The 26,744-nt window shown below is 46.3% G+C and overlaps 1 protein-coding gene across 8 annotated transcripts in view; it reads left to right on the top strand.

The window, feature by feature from the left end:
• The window catches only part of DPF3 (double PHD fingers 3), a 717,329-nt gene that overhangs the window by 276,593 nt on the left and 413,992 nt on the right, over positions 1–26,744 (top strand). The window lies entirely within an intron of this gene.

Genomic DNA, 26,744 nt, shown 5'->3' on the forward strand with positions numbered 1-26,744 from the left:
ATGAGGTCAAACCTTAGGAGTTTCAATGTGTATGCAATCAGGCAGGCCCTTCTACTACATGGTTTTGGTAAATCTGAAGGAAAAACTCAGCAGAAAAACTGATAGTGTGTATGGGGCTTTAGTGTTCATCATCTCTACATCTGGAATATAGTAGGGTAAACAAAAGCAATCATTGTGAAACATGGTGGAATATTATGTACGGTATGCAAACCTTTTTTTTTTTTTTTTTTACTTTTTTCCTAAAACATATGGATAGTAGTGTTCTACTTTTGTACTTTTATCTTTGATAGGGGTGGCAGGGGAAATTTATTAGGCGATACATTTTAATAGTTGTAATATTAAATTGTCAATTTATATTGATTTTTAAACTATTGTTATTAAAATGTAGCACCTTAAAATTAACGATAAGAAAAAAGGGGAGGTAGGTGCGCTATGGACCCTAAATGTGAAATAAAGTTGAATTACTATACCAAATGTGAACAACCTAAAAAAAACAAATTGGGACCCTAGTGGTAAGAAAAGGGGCTGCCACTACCATATAAATTCACCCATAAGGTGAATATGTGAAAAATAAAAAAATAGAAAATATATATACTATGGCACTTTAAGTAGCATGCAACACTTTTTTACAGTAGTTATTGTCATCATTGTTAATAAGGCACTTTTTTGCATGTTTAGCACCAAAGCATATTTGCACCTTTACAAAATCGCAATAAGTGAATTTAACATTTATATGTGAAGTAGGTCTTTTCACAATTATTTCTCTACGCATAGGGCTAGGGATTTATATATGTAGAATATTCATTTGATTTTTCTCATACAATATTGGTTTCTTTTCATTTTTGTATATTATTTTATGAGAGACATTTTTTGAGAGACATTGTCACGTAGGCACTTTTCAGTTACACCTTTTATATTTTTTTCACATATTCACACAGATCTTTGAAAAAACAAAATGTAATTAATAGCAGGTGAGCCTGCAGTAGGTGTAATTAATAGTAGGTGAGCGCCGTTACTACCACATATTCACCTTAAAATTAACGTTTTACATTTTCAAAAGTACTTCAGTGTTTGGACCATTAGTTTTAATGCTTTGTAAACATTAAATTTTCAGTATGATTTTGCATTTGTGAATTTACATTATTTTTGCCAAATCTCACAGCTGGTTGTAAATGCTCTCCTAAAATGCATGGATATATGGAGCAAAGTTAGTCTATTCATACACATTCTGAATGTTTTCTTTTTTGAACTACTAGAACTGTGTTAGACATATTAGTAGGGATGCACTGAAATTTTCCGCCACCGAAACATACCGGCCGAAAATGGCATTTTCGTCAATTTGCTGAAAGCAAAATGTTGCCAATAATGGCGCAGAAAAAAAGGGGCAGGGCCATACCATCGGGTGCCGCACATGTTTCATCCCGACACACCCCTCAGAGTCTCCCCTCCTTCTCCTCTTGTCACTCCTGTCATACACAGCTTCCCCATTGCCTGGTAATGCATGTCACGCTCTGTGTCAGAGCTGGATCTGAATTGCAATGCAGCCAGTTTCATCGCGGCACGCCCCTCAGTGTCTCCCCTCCCTCCTCCTCCTCCTGTCACTCCTGTCCTACACAGCCTCCCCAGTACCTGGTAATGCATGTCCCGCTGTGTGTCAGAGCTGGATCTGAATTGCGGTGCTGCTGATGTCCCGCCTCCTAGACCACCTCTTTTGATAGACGGCACTCTGATCCAATGCTAGGAATCATTGTGCCTTGTGTCATAGGAGGTAGGACATCGTTACATCGGCTGCAGAGCAATTGGACACCGGAATTCAGGAGTTTTGAAACAGTTGGTATGCTCAAAAGCAGTCTCACTGCGGGATCTTCAACAGCTACTGACAGATCTAAGGTAGAAGCAGGAACCATCGGCAACAATCATATATATAAACTACCTGAACAGGAAGAACAGACAGACAATGGTGAACAAAAGTAAACACAGGGAGGGTTCACAATTTTAAGGGAGAACTGGACAACAGGAAACAGGTCCACACCCTGAGAATGACAAAATGCCCAATTTTTAAATTGGAGGGGGGTGTATAGGACATCCATCCCTCATATGAGATAATAAATATAAAGAGCTATGTAGTATAATATCTAAAGAGGAATGGTCAAGGACCTTAGGAGTTGGAGACAACTGTCAAAAACCATGAAATCAGGCCAAGACAGAAGTACAGTTAAATCACATTTGTTTAATAATAAAAGTAAAAAGAACAAACGTAGTCAAAACATAGCCAAAGTTCAGTAACCGGAACAGATAGTCAGCCAAGCCAGAAATCAGGGATCAATGTAGTGGAACAGTAAGCAGGATCTGGAGCCAGAAGGGATGTCAGCAAAGCAAGTCTTGAACAGGATCGCAGGAGAGAGTTTCTGTGATGTTGACCAAGCGAAGGCAGAGCTTCTCTGGACTGGACAGCTTAAGTAGGCAGGACTGATGAGCAGGATATCATCAACAGCTGAGTAACTGTGGAGAGATAGGAGCTGGCAATTAGCCGACAGTTCAGAGAAGGAAGGGCTGAGCCCAGCCCTGACAGTACCCCCTCCTCAACGACCCCTCCCCCTCAGAGGACCACCAGGCTTGAGGGGAAAATGTCCTTGGAAATCATGGAGGATAGGGGCATGTATGTCCTATGCTGAGACCCAAGAGCGTTCCTCTGGACCGTACCCTTTCCAATGCACCAGATACTGTATGCGCCCATGGAACCTATGGGAGTCAACAATGGACTGTACTTCATACGCCTCATGGTTCTCAATCTGTACCAGGTGAGGATGTGGCACCGAGGTTGTAAAGTGGTTGCAGAACAAAGGTTTTAATAAGGAGACATGAAATACATTTCAAATATTCATATTAGAAGGCAGGTCTAATGTGTAAGCCACTGGGTTAATCCTGCGAAGAACAGGGAAAGGCCCAATAAACCGAGGTGCGATCTTCAGTGAAGGAACACAAAGTCAGAGGTTGCGAGATGACAGCCAGGCCCTGTCCCAAACCTGGTAGGAAGGCGCAGGCAGGCGTCTGCAGTTAGCATGAAGTCTGTACCTATCATTATCATGTCGCAAAGCCTCCTGGACTTGTGCCCAAGTTGAACGAAGACCATGGAGATGCTCCTCTAACACAGAAATAATCTGCGGAGCAAACGAGTCAGGCAACATGGAAGGTTGGAAACCATAATTCGCCATAAACTGGGACAATCGGGAAGCAGAATTCAAGGCACTGTTGTGAGCAAACTCTTCCCACAGTAATAGGTCTGACCAGTTGTTATGATGGTCATAAATATTGCAACTTAGAAATTGCTCCAAGGACTGATTAGCTTATTTTGTGGCCCCATTAGACTGCGGGTAATACACAGAGGAGAAAGCAAGCTGAATTCTCAACTGTTCACAAAAGGCTAGCCAGAACCGGGACATAAACTTGACTACCCCTGTCCGAGACAATCACCTTGGGTAGCCCATGTAAGCGAAAGATCTCCCGAGCAAAAATGGAAGCCAGTTCCTTAGAAGTGGGCAACTGCTGCTTAAGTGGAATAAAATGGCACATCTTTGAGAACTGGTCAACCACAATAAGGATAACTGTGTTGCCCAGGGAGTTGAAAGTTGAAATTAAATCCATAGACAGGTGGGCCCAGGGCCTCTCTCTATTGGGTATGGGTTGTAGGAGTCCCACTGGAAGGTGTCATGGAGACTTACTCTGAGCACACATGAAACATGCAGCTATTAAGGCAGTTACATGAGCACATAGACTAGGCCACCAGAATTGTTGGGAAATGGCCCAAAAGAGTTGATTCTTCCCTGGGTGGCCAGCAGCCTTGGGAGAACGGTAAGCCTGGACCACGGCTGTATGGAGACTCTCTGGGACAAAGCAGCGGTCACAAGATTTATCAGGAGGAACATGGACCTGAGCAGCAAGAATTTTGTCATCCAAAGGAGAAGTGAGACTGGTGCGAATCGTAGCCAGAATACAATCAGGAGGAATCACCGGAACCGAAGTGGAGGAAAATTGTTGTGACAAGGCGTCAGCCCTTACATTCTTAATACCAGGTAAGAATGAGACAATGTAATTGAAACTTGACTAGAAAAGACCCCATTGTGCCCTTCTGGGAGAGAGGTGTTTAGCCTCAGAAAATAATTCTTATGGTCAGTAAGAATGAGAACCGGCACAGTGGTACCTTCGAGGAGATATCTCCATTCTTTCAGGGCTAAAATGATCGCCAGCAGCTCTGTCACCAATCTCGTAATTGCACTCTGCAGGTGACAATTTCTTGGAAAAGTAGTCACAAGGATTCATAGCGCTCTCAGAGGTAGGACGTTGAGACAGAAGGGCGCCTATATCAGTCTCAGAAGCATCAACCTCAAGGATAAAAGGTAACATAGGATCAGGATGTGCCAGCACAGGAGCATAAACAAAGGCAGCCTTGAGACTCTCAAAGGCCTTAATGGCCTCCAGAGACCATCTCTGTGAGTTACCGTACTTTCTGGTCATATCAGTCAGGGGCTTGACCAGAGAGGAGAAGTTACGAATAAACTCCTGATAATAGTTGGCAAAGCCCAGGAAATGCTGCAGAGGACGTAAACCCACGGGTCGGGGCCACTGTAGAACTGACGAAAGTTTCTCTGGGACCATCGAAAAACCAGCAGTGGAAATGACATAACCCAGGAACTTAATCTGTTCACGATGGAACTTTTCAAATTTACAGTAGAGATTGTTCTCTCTTAGTTTCTGAAGCACATGACAGACATCTGTGTGTTGGCTCTCCAGGGACTTAGAAAACATGAGGATATCATTGAGATAAACCACCACACATAACTGCAACAAATCTCGGAGGACATCCTTAATAAATTCCTGGTAAACTGCCGGGGCGTTGCAAAGGCCAAAAGTCATTATGAGGTACCCATAATGGCCTGATCTGGTATTAAAACGCAGTTTTCCATTCACCGCCCTCCTTAATCCTCATGAGATTGTATGCTCCTCTCAAATCAAGCTTCGTGAAAACCGTTGCTCCCTTGAGGCGGTCAAATAATTCTGTGATCACCAGAATTGGATAGGCATTCTTAATCGTGAAACGATTGAGACCCCTATAATCAATACAAGGTCTCAGTTCACCACTCTTCTTCTTCACAAAGAAGAAACCAGCACGAGACGAGGATTTGCAGATGAAACCTAGAGAAAGTGCATCTGAGACATACTCCTCCAAGACCGACAAAGGGTAAACCCAGCCACGAGGGGGTATGGCACCAGGGTTGAAGGTCAATTGCGTAATCATACAGCAGGTATGGAGGCAAACTACTGGCTTGACCTTTGTCAAAGACGTCGCTAAAATCACGGTACTCCTTCAGCAGGGAGGAGAGTGAAGAGATGCACAGGACCTTGGCTACCTTCTGGAAGCATGTTTCGCTGCAATGTGGTGACCAGGAAGGAACCTCAGCACGGAGCCAATCAAAAGAGGGGTTGTGCCTCTAACCAAGGATAAGCAATAACTAGTGGAAACTTAGGTGAAGAAATATTTTGGAATTGGATTATCTCATGGTGAATAGCCCCTACGGCCATGGACAATGGAACAGTCTCATGAGTCACATGGGCAGGCTGTAGAGGTCTCCCCTCAAGAGCCACAATGGCAAGTGGAGTGTCACGCAGCTGCAGCGGAATTGAGTGCTTCGATATAAAGGCAGCATCAATGAACAGGCCTGCAGCCCCAGAGTCGATTAGAGCCTGTATCTTGACGGATGACTCAGCCAAAGAAAGGGTGACCGAAACCAGGCGCTTATCCTTCTGGATAACTGGGGATGAAACAATGCCACCTAAGGTCTTACCGTGACAAGACTTCAAGGTTCGGGCAATCCCTGGACAGGTAGGACAAGACTTTAAAAAATGTCCTGCCAGGCACAATCTCTCCCTCCGCCTAAAGGTTTACTCATCCGCAGAGAGACGCATGAAACCCAAGTGCAAGGGTTCACCTTCACTGACTGACTCAGTACCAGGAGACATGGGTGGCTCGGGAGGCTTGGCGGGACTGTGAAGCTCAGAGACAAACGTACAGTAGGCTTCTGTAAGCACTCCTTAAGAGTCTTTCTCTGAGTCTGGAGTCAATGAGGATGGCAAACATGATCAACTTCTCCAGCTCAGTGGGTATATCTCGGGCTGCTATCTCATCCTTGATGGTATCCGAAAGACCATGAGAAAAAGCAGCCATGAGGGCCTCATTGTTCCATGCAACCTATGCTGTCAGTGTACGGAACTCAATGGCATAATCAGCCAAGCCAGACATTAGGGATCAATGTAGTGGAACAGCAAGCAGGATCTGAAGCCAGAAGGAATGTCAGCAAAGCAAGTCTTGAACAGGATCGCAGGAGAGAGTTTCTGTGATGTTGACCAAGGCGAAGGCAGAGCTTCTCTGGACTGGAAGGCTTAATTAGGCAGGACTGACGAGCAGGATATCATCAACAGCTAACTGTGGAGAGATTGGAGCTGGAATTAGCCGACAGCTGAGTGGTCAGCTCAGAGAAGGACTGAGCCCAGCCCTGACAACAACCCCAAGGGAATTACTGTAAGTCTGAAAGCTTAACCGACAAAGGGGAAAAAGATTGCAAATACTCCTAGAATCTGACAGGGAAAACCACCTGCAGGGTCTGCCTAACTAACCCAAGACATCTGGGAATACCAGGTAAATTCCCCTAGAACCATTAGGGGAGTATGGGCTGGGGTTACCCATAGCAGTCTATCCTCTGTGTTTTTTGCAGGTTTGAGAATTCGTCAGCACCTCACAAACAAGCACTTAGCTACGAGTGGGACCTTTCGTCAGAGAGGGGTAGCCCTCTTTAGAAGCAGCCCTTCCTTCTCTGAGCTGGCCACTCAGCTGTCGGCTAATTGCCAGCTCCTATCTATCCACAGTTATTCAGCTGTTTATGATATCCTGTTCGTCAGTCCTGCCTACTTAAGCCGTCTAGCCCAGAGGATCTCTGCCTTCGCATTAGTCAACATCAGAGATGCTTCCCTGCATTCCTTTTAAAAGACTTGCTTGGCTGACATCCCTTCTGATCCTGCTTGCTGTTTTATTACGCTCATCTCTGGCTCCCTGACGTTTGGCTTGTCTGACTATCCTTTCTGGTTCCTGAACTCTGGCTATGTTTTGTTCTATTTACTTTTATTATTAAACAAATTCGATTTAACTGTACTTCTGTCTCAGTCTGATTTCATGGTTCAGGACAAGTATATAGACTGGATATAATTTATACAGTAGAAAATATACTGATATGACACATAATTGGAACATGGCGTATGTTGGCGCGTTTTGCGACTTATTGATGCTTGTCAGGAGCAAGCGTGTATTGTGTCTCTGCAATGACATAGATACATTTCTGATTGATCCAGTGTATTCACACATTATCAAACAAAAAAAAGGGGTCAGAGCCCAGCCCTCTTTGCCTGGGGGGTGGGGGTGTGCAAGTACTGCGTGTCGATGTCACGCCTCTTGCGCTAGACATAGGGCGTCACTCCTTCTGACACCGCTATGCCGGTGAGTATCCAGCTATGAGCGGCACGGGAGGTGGTTTTGGTGCCAAACTACCAGGTGGTGCTTCCGCATTGGTGTAGGCACCTCCCCACCCTGAGTGCTCACGTGCATGACGTTGACGGAGTCTTCCAGCGGTGGCGCTCATATATATGCACCATCCATGGGCGGTTCAGGCATTTGGCTAGTTCTCACTTCACAGGACAACACACATCACATGTTTCTCAGCCTGGATAGCAGGTAACAACCCTGGTTTCCTCACGTTCTTTGCCCCATCCTTCACCAATCCTCCTATCTTCTTGTCTCTGTTGGGGGTCCCTCTCCCTTTCTTTTATAGGACTTCCCTCACTTGTGTTTTTATTGGTCATGCTTGATTTAAGTTTAATTTGTCACATTTTGTCTTTCTCCTACACCACTTTTTACTATTTTGACAGGAGATGCAACGCATCCTTGGTTGAACATTCACCATTTTATAGTTACAGTTCGTCACTGACATAATGTCTACACATCTGTCACTGCCTGATGCCTGTCTGTCCTGGGTGGGGCCTGTGGGGGCTGTCCGTTGTGGAAAACTGTCTCTCGGCTTACAAAGGGGTAGGTTCCCTATTTATGGGGAGACGCATGGCCCTTACTGCCATGCCATCAACACATGGATTCCCTGTAAGTACCAGTTGGGGCTCTGACCCCTTGTTTTTGTTTGATAATGTGTGAATATACTGGATCAATCAGAAATGTATCTGTGTCATTGCAGAGACACAATACATGCTTGCTCCTGACGAGCGACAATAAGCCGCGAGACACGATATGAGCCAACAGATGTTGTGTTCCAATTATGTGTCATATCAGTATATTTTCTACTGTATCAATTATTTCCAGTCTATATACCTTGGGTTCCATTACTATTCATCATGTGTTTACCTATCTATATGAACTGTCCAAAATTGTGCATTATCCATGTAAAATAAAGTTTTAATTTTTGTATATTTTCTCATTCCTCTTAAATGTTAGGGATTTGAGTAGTTTCCAACTATGCAGGTATCTACTTTGTGTGTGTGTGTGTGTGTGTGTGTGTATATGTATGTATGTGTGTATATATATATATATATATATATATATATATATATATATATATATATTAATTAAGCTTTATTGAATAATGAAATAGTTACCTATGAATTAATGTGCTACAAAATAGAATAAAATATATACTATATCATAGATATGTTCATTACTATAAATTAATAGATTATCCTGTCCCTCACGTACTTAATGTAAAGTCCCACCCTCTTTTATCTGTCTTTTATAAGAAGAAGTTCATTTTTTAACCTCTTATTTTCAGTCTTTTTTTGTTTGCTTAACAAAAACTAAAAAACCCAGTTGTGATTAAATACCGCCAAAAGAAAGCTCTATCTGTCTCAAAAAAAAAGAAAAAATGTTTGGGTACAGTGTTAGATTATCACGCAATTTTATTCAAATTTTATTATTTATTTATTTTAATTTTATTCAAAGTGCAACATCACTGAAAGCTGAAAATTTGCCCTGTCAGGAAGGGGGTAACAGTGCCCGGTAGGCAAGTGGTTAAAAACAGGACAGTATTTTAATGTACAGTCAAAGCTGTAATTCATAGGGTATGTATGTTTTTATTGACATTAAAGGTGAACTGATGTTTTAAGATGACAGGATAGCTCTGAATTTATAACATGCAACAATACAAGAGATAGAGAGCGCACGGCCGTCCTAGTGTAATACAGTTTATTGATAAAACAATACAAATATGCCACAAAGAATTGACTCACAAGATTCCAGATAAAACAAGCATTGTGGCAATTCTTGGTGGTATACTTGTATTGTTATATCAATAAACTGTATTGCATTGTGCGCTCTCTTCCTCTTGTATTGTTGCAGTGTATATCCATCACCCAGTGGGAGTGTCGGAGAGCAGCAATGCACAGCCTCAAAGAACTTTTATCTAGGTTCTAGGTGCTCAAGGTGCAACCCAACAGGAGAGACTTTCCCTTTGTTTTCAGCTGTACATAGAGTAAGAGCCCATTCACACAGGGGCAACTCCTGATCCGACTTCAGGTCGCCCCTAGTCGCCTCAGGTCGCCTCAGGTCGGACAACATTTAAAAATCAATGTAAGTGAATGAGAGCCGTGTTAATGCACACTACTGAAGTCGCTCCGACTTCAAAAAAGGTTCCTGTACTACTTCTATCCGACTTGTAGGCGACCGGTACCCATTGATTTCAATGGAGGTCGCCTCCAAGTCGGATCTCTGTCTATACGGAGGCGACTTTGACAGAATTATCAGCTCTCAAGAGGGAACTCCACGGCAAATTTCTGAAAAAAATTTGGCGTGGGTTCCCCCTCCGAGAGCATACCAGGCCCTTAGGTCTGGTATGGATTCCAAGGGGAACCCCCTACGCCGAAAAAACAGCGTGGGGGTCCCCCCCAGATCCACACCAGACCCTTATCCGAGCACGCTACCCGGCCGGCCAGGAAAGGGGGTGGGGACGAGCGGGCGGCCCCCCCCCTCCTGAGCCGTACCAGGCCGCGTGCCCTCAACATGGGGGGGTGCCTTGGGGGAGGGGGGGCGTGCGGCCCCCCCACCCCAAAGCACCTTGTCCCCATGTTGATGAGGACAAGGGCCTCTTCCCGACAACCCTGGCCGTTGGTTGTCGGGGTCTGCGGGCGGGGGGCTTATCGGAATCCGGGAGCCCCCTTTAATAAGGGGGCCCCCGGATACCGGCCCCCCACCCTATGTGAATGAGTATGGGGTACAATGTACCCCTACCCATTCACCTGTGAAATAAAGTACAATAAAACACACAACACAGAGAAAAAGTATTTTATTGCACAGCCGGGGGTCTTCCGTCTTCGGGGGTCTTCTCGCCGGACTCCTCCGCTATGTGTGTGTAGCTCTTTTGCCAGCGGAGGAGTCCGGCTTTCTTCCTCCCCGCCGCCGGCCTCTTCTCCCGACTTCGGGGGTCTTGTCCCCCTCTTCGGTTCTTCTGCCGGGCCACCGCGCCTGGTCCGGTGGCCCGGTCTTCTGTCGCCGTCTTCCGTTCTTCTGTCGCCGCCTTCGGTTCTTCTGCCGGGCCACCGCGCCTTCTTATAGCTCTTTTACAGGCGGTGGCCCGGTCTTCCGTCGCCGCCGCCGCCGCCGCCGCCTTCCGTTCTTCTCCTTCTTCTTCTCCTGGAGATGTTGACTCGACGAGCTCTCCGGCCACAATGCCAGGGACGCGCTCCGCTGCCTCTTATATAGGGACAATGGGGCGGTGTCACATGGGTTGATGTCACATGGGTTGGTCACATGGGTTGATGTCACATGGTGACCCCGCCCCCTTACCATGTGACATCAACCCATGTGACCAACCCATGTGACATCAACCCATGTGACACCGCCCCATTGTCCCTATATAAGAGGCAGCGGAGCGCGTCCCTGGCATTGTGGCCGGAGAGCTCGTCGAGTCAACATCTCCAGGAGAAGAAGAAGGAGAAGAACGGAAGGCGGCGGCGGCGGCGACGGAAGACCGGGCCACCGCCTGTAAAAGAGCTATAAGAAGGCGCGGTGGCCCGGCAGAAGAACCGAAGGCGGCGACAGAAGAACGGAAGACGGCGACAGAAGACCGGGCCACCGGACCAGGCGCGGTGGCCCGGCAGAAGAACCGAAGAGGGGGACAAGACCCCCGAAGTCGGGAGAAGAGGCCGGCGGCGGGGAGGAAGAAAGCCGGACTCCTCCGCTGGCAAAAGAGCTACACACACATAGCGGAGGAGTCCGGCGAGAAGACCCCCGAAGACGGAAGACCCCCGGCTGTGCAATAAAATACTTTTTCTCTGTGTTGTGTGTTTTATTGTACTTTATTTCACAGGTGAATGGGTAGGGGTACATTGTACCCCATACTCATTCACATAGGGTGGGGGGCCGGTATCCGGGGGCCCCCTTATTAAAGGGGGCTCCCGGATTCCGATAAGCCCCCCGCCCGCAGACCCCGACAACCAACGGCCAGGGTTGTCGGGAAGAGGCCCTTGTCCTCATCAACATGGGGACAAGGTGCTTTGGGGTGGGGGGGGCCGCACGCCCCCCTCCCCCAAGGCACCCCCCATGTTGAGGGCACGTGGCCTGGTACGGCTCAGGAGGGGGGGGGGCCGCCCGCTCGTCCCCACCCCCTTTCCTAGCCGGCCGGGTAGCGTGCTCGGATAAGGGTCTGGTGTGGATCTGGGGGGGACCCCCACGCCGTTTTTTCGGCGTAGGGGGTTCCCCTTGGAATCCATACCAGACCTAAGGACCTGGTATGCTCTCGGAGGGGGAACCCACGCCAAATTTTTTTCAGAAATTTGCCGTGGAGTTTCCCCTTGAGCTCATTCTCTGCTTGGCCGCGGCAAAAGTCGCCTGGCCTGGGGCGACTTGTAAGTCGTCCCAAGTCGCGCTTGAAGTCATCACAAGTCGTTTTGAAGTCGTCCCAAGTCGCCGCTGTCAAGTCGTGTCCAAGTAGCCTGATCAAGTCGCCTACAAGTCGTGTTGCCCCTGTGTGAATGGGCTCTAAGAAGGTGAAGGAAGACCTGCTCAAGAGCTGGGAATTTTTTCGTTCTGTATCTGAATTTATAACCTGACCAGTGGATATTTTGTTGCTTGTAGATTTAACAAAACACTTCCAATGGTATATTTGAATGGGGTAGTGCTGCGCAATATAAGAAAGGGAAAGAGGGGCAAGAAAGAGGAGAAAGTGGTGAAATTAAAGAAGGGGGGGGTGAAGGGGGGAGATGGATGTCGCGTGACTCTGACAAACACGCGTCGCAAAACGAGATACCGGAAGTGCCGTATACGAGCTCGCCACTCGTCCCTGTTCTTTGCTTAGTTATTTGTTTTTAAATGTACATCTACTGCATTGATGAGAAAAGAGAGACTGCATATACGTTACAAGTGTATCTAAAGATGACCAGATACTAGTGAAACCATCCTGGGGACACCCTGCTTGGGGACACACAACGGTTCCAAAACCTATTTTTATGCTGTAACCTTACAGCAGTAAGGTAAGGGGACACCCATCTACTTAACGAACGGAGAAAAGGAAAAGAGAATCATCTCTATTACTGCACTACCTTACCCTGTTTCCCCGAAAATAAGACCTAGCATGATTGTCTGTGATGGCTGCATTATAAGCCCTACCCCCCAAATAAGCCCTACCCTGTTTCCCCTGAAAATAAGCACTACCCTGAAAATAAGGCCTAACTAGGGCTTATTTGGGGGGTAGGGCTTATATTGCAGCCATCACCGACAATCACGCTAGGTCTTATTTTCAGGGAAACAGGGTAGAAGCGCTAGCACTTTATCTGGGATATCTTTGGGCATTTGAAGTCTGCACAATTTTCTTATATTGATTGCACGGACTCTTTTAGTATTGCATTTATTGCGAAGTTTGCACATTGCTTGCAGTGTTTGCACGGACATTATTTGTACTTGGCACTTGCACTTGCATATTTTTTTGGATCATCACATTATTGCACTTTATATGGCAGTAGCCTATATTTAAATTTTTGTTAAGTTGTTAAAGTTTTTTACTTTGTTTAGATAGTTTTATATGAATATTCATTGATATATTTTGCATCAAATTAAGTTAAGCATTTTTGCACCAGAAGGCGTCTATATATACAGATAGCGTGTTATTTGAATACTGTAATAGTACACTCACGGGATTGTATCACATTGATATGAAATAGCCTCAATCTTTTACTTCTATACACGGTCCCCCCTCTCCCCCCACTTCTTTCATTTAATCATTTCTCATCTTTCTTGCCTCCCTTTCCCTTTCTTATATTGCGCAACACTACCCCATTCAAATATTTTTTTTTGGGTTTGAGTAACCCTTCTCAGTGCATGCAGCAATATTTCCCCTCACCCATCTAATTGGCTGGCGCAGAGATACCCTTATATATTACTTCCAATGGTATATTTAACAGACCAATCGGTAGCAAATACAGGATGTTTTTGTTTACATACACTTTAATCTTAGGAGCCAATTATCCAGGGTCTCCAAAAAATTTGAGTTGGCACATACATTTTTGCAGTTATTTCTTCTAGTAGGTAATCTATGCACATCATACATTACTACTTCATTTGATTCAGGAGCTCCAAAAGTGAATGGATATTCTCTTCAAATCTTCTATAATTAGTCCACCCATTCTACGTTGTTATGTGCATATTGTATACTATGCACACAAAGTTTAGCTTTGAGTCAGTTACTATAGGGCAGGGTTTCACAACAGGGGTTTTGAAAGAAGTCCCTATGGACTCCACTGCTGGCAGTGGCTGTGACAGATATATATCCACCAGATGGTACTTTTATGCCGGGATCGAAATTTCGGCCAGCAAAAGACCGATGAAAGCATTTCATCGGAAAATGCAACCGTGTGTATGCTCTATCAGAATTTAGCTGGCCGAATTCCCGCTAGCAAAAATTTGAGAGCATGTTCTCAATTTTATAGACGGAAAAAGTTTCTATCGGAAATTTTGATCGCCTGTAGCAATTCCTACATACAAAATTCCTACACATGCATGGAAACAATTCGACGCATGCTCGGAAGCATTGAACTTTATTTTTTCTTGGCTCGTCGCCTCCGCATTCTTGATGGCTGGAATTTGGTGTGACCGTGTGTAGGCTTGAGAGAAATTCCGTCGGGAAAACCATCAGAGCTTTTTCTGACCATAATTCCAATCTTGTGTACGTGGCATTAGAGTTACATTCCTGGTTATCATTGTAGCACATCCATCCACCTGAAGGTGTCTTTCAAGTTCTGGGCACCTTATTACCACTGAGCGCCAACGCAAATGTAGTATTACCACAGAATCTGAATGCAATTCTTGCAACTGAATTTGAATATTTGTGCAGAAAAAAAACAAAAGTTTCACATTAAAAAGGTTAATGGCATTATTGTATCTATAGCTCATTGATTATGCTCATGTAGTATAAACTGTAGACAAGAAAATTGTTCCAAGGCTTCCTCCATAGTAAAAAGATTGCAAAAAGCTGGAATCGAGTGCAACAGTGTTATTGCTGGTGTCTCATAGTTTCATAGTTAGTTAGGTTGAATAAAGACACCAGTCCATCCAGTTCAACCTGAGTGAGTGTCTACAATTGTCCCTTTCCCTGTACATTGCTACACCCACATCGGTCCCTATCCTCAAGGAATCCAAGGTCCCCATTCATATACTAGGGCCAATTTTGGACAGAATCCAGAAGCCAATTGGCCTACCTGCATGTCTTTGGATTGTGGGAGGAAACCAGAGTACCCGGAGGAAACCCACGCAGGCACAGGGAGAACATGCAAACTACAGGCAGGTAGTGTCATGGTTGGGAATTGAACCAGCGACCTTCTTACTGCTAGGTGAGAGTGCTAACCACTACACCACTGTGCCGCCCTGTCTGTGTGTCCGTTTGTTTTGTTACTAGGACCAGAAGTAAGAGAACATTTTCCCAATAGGGGCAAATATAGCTGTAAAAGATTCAAAAGAAAATTCCACCTATTTCTCTAGTTCACTGGTCTCCAAACTGTGGCCCAGGGGACAGATGGAACACTTTGCTTGCCTTTTATCTGGCCTTTTTCTCCCACTGAGACCAACAATGGTGCACTATTCCTTCCACTGGCACCAATGATGGAACACAATTCCTTCCACTGACACCAATGATGGGGCACTATTTCACCCCTCATCCCAATAATGGGGCATTATTCCTCCCACTAATGCAAGTGATGGGGCATTGTTTACACCTACTGACACTAGGGCATTTTCTACTGACACTAGTCACAGTCCAGCCCCCTCAAAGTCTGAAGAACAGTAAACTAGCCCTTTCTTTAGAAAGTTTGGAGACCCCTGCTCTAGTCAATCAAAACCAAAAAACAAGAACAAAAATGTTTGACTTGAGCTTTATTTTAATTTGAAATCCTTAACTCACTAGGTATCTGGTTGATCTTTTGGGCACTTGTAAATATTGAAAATATCATTTTTTAACTAAGAGTACCAATACTTATTTTTCAAGTACTCGCCAATACCAATTACCAATACCTACTGCCTAGAAAGAGTGGTTTGGGAGGTCGGGGGGTTAAGGAGTTGGGTAAGGGCAGGGTGGGAGGCGGCAAATAGAAGGGTAAGTGAGGGCAGGGTAATGGAGGTTGAGGTGAAATGGGGATTGTGGTGTGAAATAGGGATTGTGGGGTGAGAGAGTTGGGATGGAAAAGGCTGTAATCGCTGGGGGGAAGAGGATGGGGATGGGAGGGTCATTGGGAGATGTGGGTGAGGAGAGGCCAGGGCTGGTGGAGGAAAGGAGTCTCCTCTTCGGGTGAAGATCTGATGGTCAGGCAGCATGATCAGCTCCTCTTAGTGGCACTTATCTTGTAACGTCAGCGATTATTCTGTACAAAAGGCTCTAGGCCTGATATGCTGAGAACCTACATACATGTACAGGTCAGGTGTGACTTCACTTGCTGCATGCTTGTTCCTGATCAGCAGGCAGCAGAGGGGCTGTGCCGGTGCGTCTCCCGATACAGGCCTCCTGTGATGCAGGATTGGGAAGGGCGATACAAAGGTTCCTTTGTACTGCATTGTGTGTCCAGATAAAACCTTTGCGATCACCTGTGATTAGGAGGAAGGAATCAGGTTACCCTCATAGTCATCCTGCAGATTTCAAACACACTGATAAGTGTCCGGAGTACCTATACCGCTCATCTGTCACACCCGAGCCGACCACAGTGCGCCTTCTAGTGGGCCAAGTGTGGAACAGAACCCTGCACAGCCAAATATTTGGGAGACAAGTGATAGAATCCTAGGGAAGGAGAGATCAATTCAGGGTCTGGGAGACATTACACGGAGCAGATATACAGCCAGCTGGAGGGGAGGAGGATGAGGAGCCATTCCACTCCTATGGTGACGTCACTTCTGGTATCGATTTTGGGTATTGGAGCATTTTCGCGAGTACCGATACTCGCTTAAATGCCTAGTATCTGCACCGGTATCGGTGCAATCCTAGTGGGTATCCTATTATATATATATCCTATTATGTTTTAGGTTTATTTATTAGAACATGTCAATCAGCAAAATACTCAAGAAAAGTAGAATCTGTTGGTAATATTACTTCAGTACCAAAAATTCTGATTGATTGTCCTAGGTAAATGCACTCTGTTATTAGATAAACTTAATGAATATGGTCACTGTGTTTGATTTGTTCCCCTTGGTTATGTCATACTTCTAGCAGACTCCCTAAAAAATAACATTTAGAAAGTGAACACTCTGCTATCGGTATTTGATTTATGGCCTCCTTAGTATTGCTGGCTGTAATAATTGGGTTTAATGAGTAGATTTTGGTTCCATCTGTGCTATTGCTTAAATGAAAAAGTGCCAGAGCTAGATCCCTTTTAATATGCTACTTGCATGGGTACTCACTCTCATTTCTTTCATTCTCTGTAATTTTTGTAAATGCGACTTCAGCTTCTGTTCTGTTCTCTGGAGAGAACTGTAAATGATATTGAGTGATGTGACTTAGTTTGATAAGTCTAAATAGGTGTATACACAAATCAGTGGGTATTAATGATCCATTTACTGCAAGTAAAGTGAGTAATTCAGGAAACTGCTTCTTGTAAAAGCACTCCAAGTCATTCTTATGATAAAAAGAAAGGTCCCATGTTTTCATCCATAAAATAGCCCTAACAAATTTGTTAGACAGTGATATCAATTGTTCTACAAAGTGAATACATTACGATCTGTAAATGCTATAAGGGTTTTCTATAAGTAAAGCAAGAAGGCCTCTCATGTGAATACATTTATATTAATTCAAGTTAATGAATAACAAAAAGGAAATACTTCACAGGCAAATACACCAGGGAATTGAATGTGCATAAAATCAGGGGCATTGCTAGGCTTGTGAAAGTACCCTTGGGCTTAATGAAGAGAGAAAAGCTGTGCATGCTGACTGGGCTTCAGTCTTCACCTGGTCTTGCTTTCCGAGTTCGCAGACTCCGGCTGTGTCACTGGCCAGAGCCGCAATGACGTCACTCCCATTGTTTGCAGCACAGGACTTTGAAGGAACGGCCGCGTGGCCACTCCTTCAAAGTGCATGCACCAATGATGTCACTGACGTACGGTGTATGTTTAGGAGATATTTACAGTACCTATAGGTAAGCCTTGTAATAGGATTACCTATAGGTAAAAATTATGCATGAGAGTTTACTCTCACTTTAAAAATAAATTATTTCTATATCCTTAAACGGTACATGAACATATTCATTGTACAACCCGAACACTTATGATGCAGTTCTTGTACCAATCATTTACAGGGTTCCCCCGTGGACCACACAGCAAAGACCTATGAGAAAAGAGACCTAGTTTAAGTCTGGGGGGATTAAAGAAGATCCCCTTTTTACCTTGGAGACATTCCCTTTACTTTTGGTAGTCAGTATCCATGTGAGGACTATACAGCCACTGTTTGTTTACGCTGTAGTGACACTCATGTCTGAGATGCAAATTTGCATCTGGAATAGTGTATAAAATACAAAACTAAAATTCAAATATACAGTGGCTTAAAAAAGTATCCCCCTTGAAATTGTCCACATTTTGTCATGTTTTTTGTTTAATAAATGTTTATTGGAGATAAACAACAAACATGTACTGTAGAATTCACAAACAAACATACATGCAATGCCCAATCCCACAAACCAGGGGGCAGGATGATCAATTAGCACTAGAGCAGCTTGGAATCAATACAGTAAAACAATAATAACGGAAGTGCCAAAGGAACAAACATTCTGGAGGTTATGAACAAGGTGCGCAGCACCTATAAAAGGACCGGGCATCATGTTGTCTATCATAGAAACTGAGAAGTGTAATTAAAGAACAGATAAAGGCAAGAGAGTGTAAAGAAAAGGGGGGGCAGGAAGAACAGAAAAGAGTCAGGGAGGGGAAGGGAAGGATGGGGGAGCGGTGGCCTGCGTGGTAACATTCAGCATACACGGCTCAGTGGGGTTGCGTTAAGATATCCTTGTAGAATGTAGTTGAGGTAAATTCCCTCCAACAAGACCAAGTCAAGAGGGTTTTTTGAGAGGTATTCTTATTAGTATGAGTAAAGTCCTCCATGAGGTAAACTGACGCTATTTTATGCATCCAGGTTTTCAGTGACGGGATCTTGGGTTGACCCCAGAAGGCAGGAATAAGTGCCTTAGCTGCGTTCAGCAAGTGGGGGATGATGGAGCGTTTGTACCGGCCCACCGGATCTGTAGTAGCATGAAAGAGAATGGTCCAGGGATCATTAGGGAGGAGGATGCCAGTGATACGTTGTGTAATCTGTATGACGTTAGACCAAAACTGCTGAATAAGGGGGCATGACCACCAGATGTGTGCATGAGTGGCCCTAAATCCACAGTTCCTCCAGCACAACGGGGAATTTTCAGGGAACATCTGGTGTAATTTCACAGGGGTGTAGTGCCATCTGGTGAGCAATTTATAATTAACTTCGGCAATTTGAGTAGCAATGGATGAGACATGACATAGTTGTAGTACCTTCCTTTTTTGTAGGTCTGTGAGGCTGATATTTAAATCATCCTCCCATTTGGCCAGATAGGGCGGGAATGAGTTGTGAAGGAGTCTGATGAGGGCCTTATAGAGCAGTGAAATGCAGCGTAGGGGGGGGGTCTTTGGGGTAGAACACTACCTCAATTTCATTCAAAGTCTCGGAACCTCTCAGTGGTTGGGGCAAGGCCCTCAGGAAGCAGCGTAACTGAGCATATCGCCACCTGTCAAGGAATGTAGCTGGTTTAGCACCGAGTATATCTGACAAAGACTTAATGGTAGAGTTCCGGAGGACTTGGTGTATCATCAGGTGCCCATCCGAGGACCAGGCCCGGAAGCCTGGATCTAGCAGACCCGGTAGAAAGTACTGATGGTGAAGAAGGGGCATTAGAGGGGAGTTGTAAGACCAGGAGCACTGTCTGTGAAGGTTGTCCCATATAGCCAAGGTGGAGGAAGTAAGGGAAGAGGTTTCAGTGCCAAGGTGTCTGTGTATTCGAGGGATCCACGGTGCAACCGTGAGATCTGCCCCACACAAAAAGCGCTCCATGGACACCCACAGCTTGGTGTTAGCAGCGTACTTCCAGTCTGCCACCCTGGAAAGTACTACTGCATAATAATACAACCTAAAGTTTGGAAGGGCCAGACCCCCAGCATCTTTGGCACGATATAAGACGTCCCTAGACACTCCGGGATGACTGTTCCTCCAGACATAGCGGGAGATCATGGTCTGTAAAATTGCAAAAAAACCTATGGGTACCCCCAGGGGAATCATTTGGAATAGGAATAAGACTCTGGGCAATACGTTCATTTTAATTAGGTTAACCCTCCCCAGCCAGGAATGTGAAAGATTCTTCCATTTCCTCAAGTCTTCCCTGAGATTGTTTAGTAGTGGGAGGTAGTTATAACGGAAGAGGGAGTGGATATTTGGTGTAAGGAAAATACCGAGATATTTCATACTACGCTGAACCCATTTAAAAGGGAAGAGGGGCCGAAGTAGATCCGCTTCCCGTCTGGGGAGGTTAATATTCAGAATTTCTGATTTAGAAAAGTTTATTTTAAAATTGGAGAGTTTTTGGTAGGTAGAGAGGGCCAACATCAGATTAGGCAGGGAGACACGGGGCCGTTGAACAAAAAATAAAATATCATCAGCATATGCCGCATATTTATGGGTCGCTGGCCCTATTTGAACACCGTGGATATCAATATTATGCCTAATGGTGGACAGGAAGGGTTCGAGGGTAAGAGCAAATAGGAGCGGGGATAGAGGACAGCCCTGTCTGGTCCCGTTGTACAGTGAGAATGATTCACTCAGAGAGCCATTTATGCGGACACGGGCTGTGGGAGTGGAGTAAAGGGAGGTTATCCGGTAGAACATTTTGGGGCCAAGACCTAGGTGATGCAAAGTCGTTTTGAGGTAGTCCCAGTCCACCCTATCGAACGCCTTTTCGGCATCTGTGGAAACAAGTAGGGTGGGCTGGGAGCACCGACGAACGTATTGAATCAGGGATATGGTCCGGAGGCAGTTATCCCTGGCTTCCCTGCCAGGTATGAAGCCAGTCTGGTCTCTAGAGACCCAACCAGGTATCAAGGGAAGTAGCCGATTAGCCAGGACCTTGGAGTATAGCTTGACATCAACATTAAGTAGGGAAATTGGCCTATAACTACTACAAGCTGTGGGGTCCTTACCCGGTTTGGGTAATACTGTTATGTGGGCCGCAAGAGATTCCGGGCACAAACATGAATTGCGAGAGATAGAGTTGGCGTAAGCTGTGAGGTGAGGGAGTAAAATGTCGCTAAACGTGCTGTAATAGCAGACAGTATATCCGTCGGGGCCGGGAGCCTTTCCCGTTGGGGATGACTTCAGGGCTGCCTGGAATTCTTCCACCGTAAGGTCTTCTTCTAGGGCCTGAAGTGCGGACGTGGGTAACGTGGGCAAATTGGCCTCTTGTAAGTAAGCCTGTATGCGATTGCGTTTTTCCCCCAGTGTTAGCGAGGCCATTTCGCTCTGTACCTTATACAAATCCGCGTAATAATCGATAAAAGCCGCAGCAATGTGGGGAGTGGCGTGTACTAAATTGCCATTGGGGAGTTTGATTTTGGGGATGAATGACCTGGTTTGTTTCGCCTTGAGGGATCTCGCCAGTTGCCTGCCGGGTTTATTTCCCCATTCATACAACGACTGAGCGAAGCGTCGGAATTTCCTGGCAGTGTCCATATCAAGGAGGGTTTTTAATTCTTCCCTCTTCAAAGTAAGAGCTTTTAAATGGGCCACGTGTAAGGTAAGTTTATGCTGCTTGTCTAATTCTGCAATTTGTCCGATGACCTGTTCGATTTGCCGGCCATGCTCCCTCTTCTTTCTAGCTCCCAGTTCAATGAGTCGTCCCCGCATGGTAGCCTTGTGAGCTTCCCATACGACAGAGGGGGAGGACTCGGGAGAAGTATTCTCGAGGAAATACTATTTCATATGTGAGGCTAACTCAGCCACTTCAGCCTCGGTAGAGAGGAGAGAGTCGTTGTACTAAGGAGGGCATGGCCATGCACATCGATACAGGCGCATGATCAGAAATAGTAGCTGTACCTATATGAGCGGACTGCAGGAGTTGGAGATGATGGTGATCTAAAAAGATATTATCAATGCGCGAGTATGATTGATGCGTTTTAGAAAAATGGGAGTAATCCCTATCTTTGGGGTGAAGCATGCGCCAGACGTCTATCAATTGTAGCTCGAAGAGCTTGCGTTTAAGTGCGGACAGTCTTTTAAATGGAATTTGGAATCGGCCCTGGGAGGTGTCCATTATGGGATCAAGAGGTAGATTGATATCACCCGCTAGGATAGTTATACCAACAGCGAAGTGGGCTAATTTAGAGAGGATCTGGGAGAGGAAGGCAGGTTGATGCCGATTAGGGCAATACACGTTAGCCAAGGTGTAGCGCGTGTTGCCCAGATACCCCTTCAAAAAAAGATACCGACCATGATCGTCCGCCAACATTTCAACAAGGCGGAAGGGAACACTGCTGCTGAAACCTATGGCCACTCCTTTCGCCTTATTACTATCAGACAGGCTGTAGTACCATTGGGGAAATTGGGGGGAGGTCAGCTTGACTGGTGTTGTATGTGTCAAGTGGGTCTCTTGAAGAAAGGCGATTGAGCATGCAGCCTTTTTCAATTCACGGGTAATTTGGTGCCTTTTTGCGGCAACATGAAGGCCCCTCACATTATATGAGGAGATTTTTATGGAAGCCATATCAGCAGAGTGTTACCCTTCAGCTTAAATTTCCACGCAAGCCACCCGGGGAAAAGTAATAGGGGGGAAAAGGAGACAGAGGGAAGAGAGAGAAATGGAAGTAGAGAAAACAGTCTGAGACATCGGAAAAACATTTCGGACATTAAACCAGTGGGAACAATTAGAAAGTCACGCAGTAAACTGCCGTGAACCCTGAGGGGAGAGGGAGAGCAGGCGGCAATTCCGTCCTCAAACCAGGAGTCGGAATTCGTAAAATAAATGCCATCCGCTCCCCCCAGCCCCAAAAGGAGGGGGGGGGGTAGGAGGTTTGCCGAGCGAGAGGCACATGGGAGCAACGTGCCCCGCCAGCGTTCAGCAAAGCGTTCTTGTAGAAAGAAAAAATAACCAAACAACAAAAAAACCCTAACACACAAATAACAATATGCAATGTAATAAGTAACAGCAACTGAAACCTTCAACTACATTTAAGAACCGGTGAACCGTGTCACGGCCCATGTGGACACATACTTGCAGGGAACTCCCTGCGATCCGGGAGAAAAAAAAAAAAAAGGGGGAACACAACAGACCCCTGCAAGGTGGGGTACCCTAAGACCACTAAGGTTGCAAAATAGTCAAACTGCAAGTTATGGACCCTCTCTCAGCAAATAGGTAAGTTAGTTGTAATCAGGGGCCAGGAATATCCAGCAGCGTTGAACAAATGAACTGGATCGGGAAGTGCAAGCAGCAAATCAGGAGTTGCAGGAGCAAGTAAAAAGAATAATAAAAAAAAACGACAACAAAAAAAAGGGAAAGGGAAGACCAAAGCGCTCACTTGGTGGCTACACTCAGCCATTCGTGTGAGTAGATCCTGGAAGGGACGTGCGCCGTTTTTTGGACGAGGTCCGCCGCCATTGGGCATCCGAAGTAGAGGAGAAATGGGGGATGTGGGCCTGCCAACCAGGAAGATCAACTTGTGGTAAATTGAGGTCCTTCAGGAACGTGGGTAGATCTTCTGGGAACCTTAAGGTGTGGGAGCGGCCGTTTTTGGTGGCAATTAGGCAGGCCGGGAACCCCCATCTGTAATTGATCCCATCAGCCCGAAGAAGATCCAGCAGGGGTTTAAGGGCTCTGCGACGGTCAAGCGTGTCTTTAGAGAGGTCCGGGAAGATGCTGATGGTGGCCCCATCAAAGTCTATGGTAGGTGTACTCCGCATTTTGAGCATTACAGCATTTTTGTCTGAGAAGTAGTGTAGGCGGCATATGACGTCCCGCGGTTGATCCGAGGAGAAATTGCGGGGGCGGAGGGCCCGGTGTACACGGTCAAACCGCAATGGCTCAGTAACCGGGTTGCCCAGGATCATGTTAAGGATGCCCCGGATCGACGGTTCAAGATCATTGTCACCAGTGGCTTCTGGGAGACCCCGCACTCGCAAATTATTCCTGCGGTTTCTGTTTTCGAGGTCTTCAAGCTTGTAGGATGAGGCCCTCTGGGCAAACACCAGTTGTTTGACCGTCTCTTGCAACTCTGTAATAGCGGAGGCCTGCAAGTCCTGTCTGAGATCCGTTTCCTCCACCCTATTCAGAAGGTGCGCCATGTCTGCTCTAACTCCGGTGATCTCCTATTTTATAGATTTCTCTAGGCCATGGAACATCCCCGCCATCTCCTTCTTAAGACTGTTGACTAAGGTGGACATGTCGGAGCCCCCAGGGGACCCGGGGGTCTTCCATAAGTTCGGATCAGTAGGAGGAGGCCGGTGAGCTTTCTCGAACAGAGGCGGCGAGAGAGGGAGGGGAGAAAGAGCGTTTAGGGGTTCTGGCGCGGCCACCCCGTTCGTCCGACGTTGATTTCCCTGCGGCAAATAAGTGCTGTATTGATCCGGAGCCTGATTGGGTTAAAGTTGGCCCCTTTCCAGATCCTTTGTTAGTTGTGGAGCGAGGTCTAGGTTTCTTGGTTGGCATAATTGTGGCAATGAAGCTGAACGCTGGACGGGGCTCAAGGACGCTCACATTTAATTAAGCATAGCATGCGAGGGTAGTAAGAGCCATTAGAGGTCGATGTGGGGGACTCTGACAGCAATGTGCAGTGGGCAGTGCAAAACAGAAGGAGGAGACCCCCCAGGCCACAGCTGTCCCCCGAGGCAGATGGAGCTCTGGCAGTCACAGTGGGTAGCTTCGTGCAAATCCTGATGACGTGCAGAGGGACCCGGGCCGTCTAGCATGGGGGAAAGGCCCTGATGAGGACCCCGTGGGGAGCGCTGAGGGGTCCTAGAATCCTGCTGTGCGGGCCCCAGGCTTCAGCCTGCTACCCAGGCCCCTGAGGGTGTGAGATGGCTCCAAAGTGAAGTAGGGGAAAGGGCCGCAGGGTGGTGGCTGCTGTGTACAGTTCCTTCCCCCCAGAAGCTTATGGGGCAGCACAATAGATCCAAATATCACTCACCCCTGCGTCAGGCCCTCGGGCCTACTGAAGATGGCGGCCGTTTCGACTGCGTCCGCGGCTCCGCTGCGCTATGGCCCTGGGTGCAGGAAGGCCCCCAATGCCCTCCGGAGTCCAGCGGGGGTCATCAGGGGTTGATGATCGTCCCCCGTCAGTCGGCCGCGGCCTCCGGGATGGCGTCCGCGGCGAATAGGCCGCAAGATGGCGGCGGCGTGTAGGCCGCAAGATGGCCGTGGCGAGCCGCGATGTAGGCCCGAGCCACGTATACCGATCCCCGCTCGGCACAACTAATGCCTCGGTCACCTCCCGCCGCTGCTCCGCCACCTCCTGGTGTTCGTGGCGGGCCAACGGAGTCGCTTGCGGCGGCGGATGGCACCCGATGGAGGACGGTGGAGCGGAGCTCTGTCTCCACACGTCTGCTCGGCTGTATGTCCGGCCACGCCCCCATTTTGTCATGTTACAACCAAAAACCTAAATGTATTTTAATGGGGTTTTGTGTGATAGACCAAGACAAAGTGGCACACAATTGTGAAGTAGAACGAAAATGATAAATGGTTTTTAATTTTTTTTACAAATAAATATGTGAAAAGTGTGGCGTGCATTTGTATTCAGCCCCCCTGATACAATACTTTGTAGAACCACCTTTCATTGCAATTACAGCTGCAAGTCATTTTGGGTGTGTCTCTAACCACTTTGCCCGTCTAGAGAGTGAAATTTTGTCCATTCTTCTTTGCAAAATATCTCAAGCTCTGTCAGATTGGATGGAGAGGGTCTGTGAACAGCAATTTTCATGTCTTGGGACAGATTCTCAATTGGATTCAGGTCTGGGCTTTTACTGGGTCATTCTAAAACAAGAATATGCTTTGATCTAAAGCATTCCATTGTAGCTCTGGCTGTATGTTTAGGGTCGTTGTCCTGCTGGAAGGCGAACCTCCGCCCCATCTCAAGCCTTTTACAGACTCTAACAGGTTTTCTTCTACGATTGCCCTGTATTTGGCTCTATCCATCTTTCCATCAACTCTGACCAGCTTCTTTGTCCCTGATGGAGAAAAACAACCCCACAACATGATGCTGCCACCACCGTGTTTCGCGGTGGAGATGGAGTGTTCAGGGTGATGTGCAGTGTTAGTTTTTGCCACACATAACATTTTGCTTTTAGGCCAAAAAGTTAAAATTTGGTTTCATCTGATCAGAGCACCTTCTTCTACATGTTTGCTGTGTCCCTCACATGGCTTCTCGCAAACTGTAAATGGGACTTCTTATGGCTTTCTTTCAACAATGGCTTTCTTCTTGCCACTCTACCATAAAGGCCAGATTTGTGGATTGCACCACTTATAGTTGTTCTGAGGACAGATTCTCTCATCTGAGCTGTGGATCTCTGCAGCTCCTCTGGAGTTACCATGGGCCTCTTGGCTACTTCTCTGATTAGTGCTCTCCTTGCCCAGCCTGTCAGTTTAGGTGGATGGCCATGTCTTGGTAAGTTTGCAGTTGTGCCATACTCTTTCCATTTTCAGATGATGCATTGAACAATGCTCCGTGAGATTTTCAAAGCTTGGGATATTGGGATATCTTCCTACTCCACTGTGATCTTCGGTCTTCTCACCTCCTTGCTTTGTCTTTTGGGGAATGGGGCACGCTGTGTTCTGGGAACTGTGTGTGTACCAGAACACAGTGCGCCCCATTCACAAAGCGCAGCGCGACTCGCGCATAAGCAGTAGGAAACTGACAGTGAAGCCTCAAGGCTCCACTGCTTGTCTCCCTTAGTGAGGATGACGTATCGGCCTCGGGGGCGACATTGCGGGTGCCTGGACAGGTAAGTGTCCTTATTAAAAGTCAGCACCTACAGTGTTTGTAGCTGCTGACTTTAAAAAAAAAATAGAAAATTCAGCTGGAACATCCCTTTAAGGTATGGAAAATCTTTTACTTCTATTAAAATTAAGCACAGGTGTGCATTTTAACTCTGCAGAAATACACAGAATTTTACTGCGTTTAT

This window comes from Lithobates pipiens, unplaced genomic scaffold (genome assembly GCF_037356315.1).
Source record: "Lithobates pipiens isolate NorthernLeopardFrog02 unplaced genomic scaffold, aLitPip1_a1.2 Scaffold_30, whole genome shotgun sequence".
In the NCBI taxonomy this organism is placed as follows: Eukaryota; Metazoa; Chordata; class Amphibia; order Anura; family Ranidae; genus Lithobates; species Lithobates pipiens.